Source organism: Palaemon carinicauda, chromosome 11 (genome assembly GCF_036898095.1).
Source record: "Palaemon carinicauda isolate YSFRI2023 chromosome 11, ASM3689809v2, whole genome shotgun sequence".
NCBI lineage: Eukaryota > Metazoa > Arthropoda > Malacostraca > Decapoda > Palaemonidae > Palaemon > Palaemon carinicauda.
This window is the reverse complement of record NC_090735.1, coordinates 122,662,517-122,670,200: the sequence shown is the minus strand read 5'-3', so window position 1 is coordinate 122,670,200 and position 7,684 is coordinate 122,662,517. Positions and strand designations below refer to the sequence as shown.

The window sequence follows — 7,684 nt, the reverse complement described above, 5'->3', positions numbered from 1 at the left end:
AGTTTTACCTTATTCTACTTTAAAGCCAGGACATATGCCAAAAATCAATTCGTATATCAATCAACTTTCCTTACTTCAAAACTGATAAAAATGTAGATAAAGTAAGAGACTTTGATGATTGATAACTACAAAAGTTGGATATATCAAACGAAGCAGATAGGAGCAAATTATTATTATTATCATTATTATTATTATTATTATTATTATTGTTGTTATTATTATTGTTGTTGTTATTGTTATTATTATTATTATTATTATTATTATTACTTGCTAAGCTATAATAATAGTTAGAAAAGCTGAATGCTAAAAATACAGGGGCTCCAACAGGGACAAATAGCCCAGTGAGGAAAGGAAACAAGGAAAAATTAAATATCTTAAGACGAGTAACATTAAAATAAATATTTCATATACAAACTATAAAAACTTCAACGAAATAAGAGGAAGAGAAATAAGATAGAATAGTGTGCCCAAGTGTACCCTCAAGCGAGAGAACTCTAACCCATGACAGTGGAAGACCATGGTACAGAGGCTATGGCACTACCAAAGACCAGAGAACAATGGTTTGATTTTGGAGTGTCCTTCTCCTAGAAGAGCTGCTTACCATAGCTAAGTAGTCTATTCTATATATATATATATATATATATATATATATATATATATATATATATATATATGTGTGTGTGTGTGTGTGTATATGTGTGTGTGTGTGTGTGTATGTGTGTGTTTGTGTGTGTATTTATGTATGCGCACGCGAGTGTGTGTACAGTATAATATAGTAGGTTATACTTCCGAATAAATGTGAAACTAATTATATAGATAACAAACTCGACTTAACGCATTTTGTGAGAGAGAGAGAGAGAGAGAGAGAGAGAGAGAGAGAGAGAGAGAGAGAGAGAGAGAGAGAGAGAGAGAGAGATTATTACTGGTGATAATAAGAGGATAAAATTGTCAGTGCGTTGTACAATAACTATTTTGTCATAACTTCCAGAAGATTAATAGCTACAAAAGGCTACGATTTCTTAGGTTAGGCACAAACTTACAGTTATGGATATTATTATTATTATTATTATTATTATTATTATTATTATTATTATTATTAGGACACTCCAAAATCAAACCATTGTTCTCTAGTCTTGGGTAGTGCCATAGCCTCTGTACCATGGTCTTCCATTGTCTTGTTAGAGTTCTCTTGTTTGAGGTTACACTCGGGCACACTATTCTATCTAATTTCTCTTCCTCTTGTTTTGTTAAAGTTTTTCATAGTTTATATATGAGATATTTATTTTAATGTTACTCGTATTAAGATATTTAATTTTTCCTTGTTTCCTTTCCTCACGGGGCTATTTTCCCTGTTGGAGCCCCTGGGTTTATAGCATTCAGCCTTTCCAACTAGGATTGTAGGTTAGCTAGTAATAATAATAATAATAATAATAATAATGATAATAATTTTCTCCTATCTGCTTCCTTTGATATCAGACTTCTGTCATTACCAATCATCAAAGTCTCTTACTTTATCTACAATTTTATCAGTTTTGAATTAAGGAAAGTTGGTTGATATACGAATTGATTTTTTAGAAATATGTCTTGGCTTTAAAGTAGAATAAGGTAAAACTACATCACAGAAGATATACTTGAAAAGTTGAAAAATGAGGAAAGAAAATAAAAAAATTGTTAGTAATAATGATTACATGTGCTGGAAGAATAAGGAATAATGAAGAGTAGAAACGGAAGAGTGTTACTTGAAAAGTTGAAAAATGAGGAAAGAAAATAAAAAAATGGTTAGAAATAATAATTACATGTGCTGGAAGAATAAGGAATAATGAAGAGTGGAAACAGAAGAGTGTTTCTCAAAAGAGGAAAATTCTTGGCGAAGTTAAGTTAGTTCTACTAACAGTATAATAATGATAGTTTTATGAAAATGTCTGTTTAAAGTCACCGGAAGTGTATTAAAAGATTTGTTTGATAGGATTTTCTTTATCTCCGTTCCAACGGGTTTACCCAATTAGGGAAAAACAGAGAAAAAAGGCTTCTAATGAGGGCGTGGCTTTTTTCTAAATGTCGGTGGTCTACGGATACTATTGCGAAATAGATGATCTACTGACTGCTATAATTCTCCACACACACACACATACATACACACACACACACACACACACACACATATATATATATATATATATATATATACATATATATATATTATTATTATTACTGTTTTGACGTTGTTACTTTTTTTAGAATGATTTATTGTTAATTTGTTCTCTTCATTTATTTATTTCCTTATTTCCTTTCCTCACTGGGCTATTTGTCCATGTTGGAGCCCCTGGGCTTATAGCATCTTGCTTTTCCAACTAGGGTTGTAGTGTGGCTAGTAATAATAATAATAATAATAATAATAATAATAATAATAATAATAATAATATTATTATTACTAGCCAAGCTACAAACCTAGTTGGAAAAGCAAGATGCTATAAGCCCAAGGGCTCCAACAGGAAAAAATAGCCCAGTGGGGAAATGAAACAAGGAAATAAGATAATTAATTAACAAATAAAATAAAATATTTAAGAACAGTAACAACATTAAAATAAATATTTCATATATAAACTATAAAAACTTCAACGAAATAAGAGGAAGAGAAATAAGATAGAGTAGTGTGCCCAAGTGTACCCTCAAGCTAGAGAACTCTAACCCATGACAGTGGAAGACCATGGTACAGAGGCTATGGCACTACCAAAGACTAGAGAACAATGGTTTGATTTTGGAGTGTCCTTCTCCTAGAAGAGCTGCTTACCATAGCTAAGTAGTCTATTCTATATATATATATATATATATATATATATATATATATATACATATATATATAATATATATATATGTGTATGTGTGTGTTTGTGTGTGTATTTATGTATGCGCAAGCGCGCGTGTGTAAACAGTATAATATAGTAGGTTATACTTTCGAATAAATGTGAAACTAATTATATAGATAACAAACTCGACTTACGTATGTTGTGACTGAGAGAGAGAGAGAGAGAGAGAGAGAGAGAGAGAGAGAGAGAGAGAGAGAGAGAGAGAGAGAGAGAGAGAGAGAGATTATTACTGGTGATAATAAGAGGATAAAATTGTCAGTGCGTTGTACAATAACTATTTCGTCATAACTTCCAGAAGATTATTAGATTGAAAAGGCTACGATTTCTTAGGTTAGGCACAAACTTACAGTTATTATTATTATTATTATTATCATTATTATTATTATTATTATTATTATTATTAGGAGAAGGACACTCCAAAATCAAACCATTGTTCTCTAGTCTTGGGTAGTGCCATAGCCTCTGTACCATGGTCTTCCATTGTCTTGTTAGAGTTCTCTTGTTTGAGGTTACACTCGGGCACACTATTCTATCTAATTTCTCTTCCTCTTGTTTTGTTAAAGTTTTTATAGTTTATATATGAGATATTTATTTTAATGTTACTCGTATTAAGATATTTAATTTTCCTTGTTTCCTTTCCTCACGGGGCTATTTTCCCTGTTGGATCCCCTGGGTTTATAGCATCTTGCTTTTCCAACTAGGATTGTAGGTTAGCTAGTAATAATAATAATAATAATAATAATAATAATAATAATAATAATAATAATAATAATAATAATAATAATAATAATTTGCTCCTATCTGCTTCGTTTGATATCCATCTTTGTTATTATCAATCATCAAAGTCTCTTACTTTCTCTACAATTTTATCAGTTTTGAATTAAGGAAAGTTGATTGATATACGAATTGATTTTTTAAAAATATGTCTTGGCTTTAAAGTAGAATAAGGCAAAACAACATCACAGAAGATATACTTGAAAAGTTGAAAAATGAGGAAAGAAAATAAAAAAATGGTTAGTTATAATGACTACATGTGCTGGAAGAATAAGGAATAATGAAGAGTAGAAACAGAAGAGTGTTACTTGAAAAGTTGAAAAAGGAGGAAAGAAATTAAAAAAATGGTTAGAAATAATAATTACATGTGCTGGAAGAATAAGGAATAATGAAGAGTAGAAAGGTAAGAGTGTTTCTCAAAAGAGGAAAATTCTTGCCGAGGTTAAGTTAGTTCTACTAACTGTATAACAACGATATTTTATGAAAATGTCTGTTTAAAGTCACCGGAAGTGTATTAAAAGATTTGTGTGATAGGATTTTCTTTATCTCCGTTGCCACGGGTTTACCCAATTAGGGAAAAACAGAGAAAAAAGGCTTCTGATGAGGGCGTGGCTTTTTTTCTAAATGTCGGTGGTCTACGGATACTATTGCGAAATAGATGATCTACTGACTGCTATAATTCTCCACACACACACACACACACACACACACACACACACACGTTATTATTATCATTATTATTATTATTATTATTATTATTATTATTAGCCAAGCTACAAACCTAGTTGGAAAAGCAAGATGCTATAAGCCCACGGGCTCCAACGGGGAAAAATAGCCCAGTGAGGAAAGGAGATAAGGAAATGAATAAACGATATAAGAAGTAATGAACGATTGAAATAAAATATTTCAAAAGCATTAAGAGCATTAAAACAGATATTTCATATATAAACCTTAAAAAGACTTATATCAGCCCTATATGCCCACGGGCTCCAACAAGGAAAAAATATCCCAGTGAGGAAAGGAGATAAGGAAATAAATAAATGATATAAGAAGTAATGAACGATTGGAATAAAATATTTAAAAAACATTAACAGCATTAAAACATATATTTCATATATAAACCTTAAGAAGACTTATATCAGCATATTCAACATAATTACATTTGCTGCAAGTTTGGAATTTTGAATTCTACACTCACTGTTATTTTTAATTTTAGATTAAACTTGTAAAATCACATTCTTTGGATATGTAAGCATTCCTAGAGATGAAAAAACAGCTTGACCCACGAACTGCTCTGTCCACTACCTCTAGGGTCGTGTTTAAGTGCTAGCATTGACCCAAGATAAACGAACAAAAGAGACCAAAATGAAAGCTCTCGTATATGTACCTTTAGAACCTCTCTTATATAACCACATTCTTTGGATATCTTAAGTATCCCTTGCGATTAAATAACAGCCAGACCCAAGAGGGGACATGAATGAACAAAAGAGACCAAACTGAAAAAAGAAGGAATACAGAAAAGAAAATATATATATCAGATATGGAAGAAAAGAGAGAAGAAAATAAGAGAATTAGAATAAAGAAGATAAAGAAGAACGCTTAGGAGGTACCGATGAAAATGTGAATCCCTCAGCCCAACAACTGAACCGAACTGAACTGAACTGAAGATAACCTCTTGTATATTTTTACCTGTAGAATGCAGGAGTTCAGGAATAGCCAACATAACTGAACTGAACTGGAGATCTTGGATATTTACCCGTTGAAAGCAGATCAGGAACAGCCAACATAACTGAAATGAACTGAAGATCTTGGATATTTACCTGTTGAAAGCAGATCAGGAATAGCCAACATAACTGAACTGAACTGAAGATCTTGGATATTGACCGGTTGAAACCAGATCAGGAATAGCCAACATAACTGAACTGAACTGATGATCTCGGATATTTACCTGTTGAAAGCAGATCAGGAATAGCCAACATAACTGAACTGAACTGATGATCTTGGATATTTACCTGTTGAAAGCAGATCAGGAATAGCCAACATAACTGAACTGAACTGAAGATTTCATATATTTACCTGTTGAATGAAGGAGTTCAGGAACAGCCAACATAACTGAACTGAACTGATGATCTTGGATATTTACCTGTTGAAAGCAGATCAGGAATAGCCAGCATAACTGAACTGAAGATAACCTCTCGTATATTTACCTGTAGAATGCAGGAGTTCAGGAATAGCCAACATAACTGAGCTGAAGATAACCTCTCGTATATTTACCTGTAGAATGCAGGAGTTCAGGAATAGCCAACTTTACTGAACTGAACTGAACTGAAGATCTTGGATATTTACCTGTTGAAAGCAGATCAGGAATAGCCAACATAACTGAACTGAACTGAAGATCTTTGATATTTACCTCTTGAAAGCAGATCAGGAATAGCCAGCATAACTGAACTGAAGATCTTGGATATTTACCTGTTGAAAGCAGATCAGGAATAGCCAACATAACTGAACTGAACTGAAGATCTTGGATATTTACCCGTCGAAAGCAGATCAGGAATAGCCAACATAACTGAACTGAACTGATGATCTTGGATATTTACCTGTTGAAGCAGATCAGGAATAGCCAACATAACTGAACTGAACTGAAGATCTTGGATATTTACCCGTCGAAAGCAGATCAGGAATAGCCAACATAACTGAACTGAACTGAAGATCTTGGATATTTACCCGTCAAAAGCAGATCAGGAATAGCCAACATAACTGAACTGAACTGATGATCTTGGATATTTACCTGTTGAAGCAGATCAGGAATAGCCAACATAACTGAACTGAACTGAAGATCTTGGATATTTACCCGTCGAAAGCAGATCAGGAATAGCCAACATAACTGAACTGAACTGAAGATCTTGGATATTTACCCGTCAAAAGCAGATCAGGAATAGCCAACATAACTGAACTGAACTGATGATCTTGGATATTTACCTGTTGAAGCAGATCAGGAATAGCCAACATAACTGAACTGAACTGAAGATCTTGGATATTTACCCGTCGAAAGCAGATCAGGAATAGCCAACATAACTGAACTGAACTGAAGATCTTGGATATTTACCCGTCGAAAGCAGATCAGGAATAGCCAACATAACTGAACTGAACTGAAGATCTCATATATTTACCTGTTGAAAGCAGATCAGGAATAGCCAACATAACTGAACTGAAAATAACCCCTCGTATATTTACCTGTAGAATGCAAGAGTTCAGGAATAGCCAACATAACTGAACTGAGCTGAAGATCTTGGGTATTTACCCGTTGAAAGCAGATCAGGAATAGCCAACACAACTGAACTGAACCGATGATCTTGAATATTTACCCGTTAAAAGCAGATCAGGAATAGCCAACATAACTGAACTGAACTGAAGATCTTGGATATTTACCCGTCGAAAGCAGATCAGGAATAGCCAACATAACTGAACTGAACTGATGATCTTGGATATTTACCTCTTGAAAGCAGATCAGGAATAGCCAACATAACTGAACTGAACTGATGACTGAAAGCAGATCAGGAATAGCCAACATAACTGGACTGAACTGATGATCTTGGATATTTACCTCTTGAAAGCAGATCAGGAATAGCCAACATAACTGAACTGAACTAAAGATCTCGTAAATTTACGTGTTGAAAGCAGATCAGGAATAGCCAACATAACTGAACTGAACTGAAGATCTTGGATATTTACCGGTTGAAAGTAGATCAGGAATAGCCAACATAACTGAACTGAAGATCTCATATATTTACCTATAGAATGCAAGAGTTCAGGAATAGCCAACATAACAGAACTGAACTGAAGATCTTGGATATTTACCTGTTGAAAGCAGATCAGGAATAGCCAACATAACTGAACTGAAGATAACCTCTCGTATATTCACCTGTAGAATGCAGGAGTTCAGGAACAGCCAACATATGTGCGTCACACAATGAAATATGAACTACGTTATTAACACCTAGACACCGCAAGGGTTACTGAGATTATAGGATGTTGTATGCCAG

General features: G+C 33.5%; 1 protein-coding gene across 3 annotated transcripts in view; it reads right to left on the bottom strand.

Moving 5' to 3' along the window:
• The window catches only part of LOC137650157 (dual oxidase maturation factor 1-like), a 24,851-nt gene extending 17,167 nt beyond the window's left edge, over positions 1 to 7,684 (bottom strand). For 2 of the 3 annotated variants that reach the window (XM_068383312.1, XM_068383314.1), the window contains exon 1: positions 7,564 to 7,684. The gene's annotated coding sequence lies outside the window, so the exon portion shown is untranslated. Of the gene's footprint in view, positions 1 to 5,330; positions 5,366 to 7,563 lie in introns of those variants that run through there. The other variant, XM_068383313.1, reaches the window with a different exon arrangement.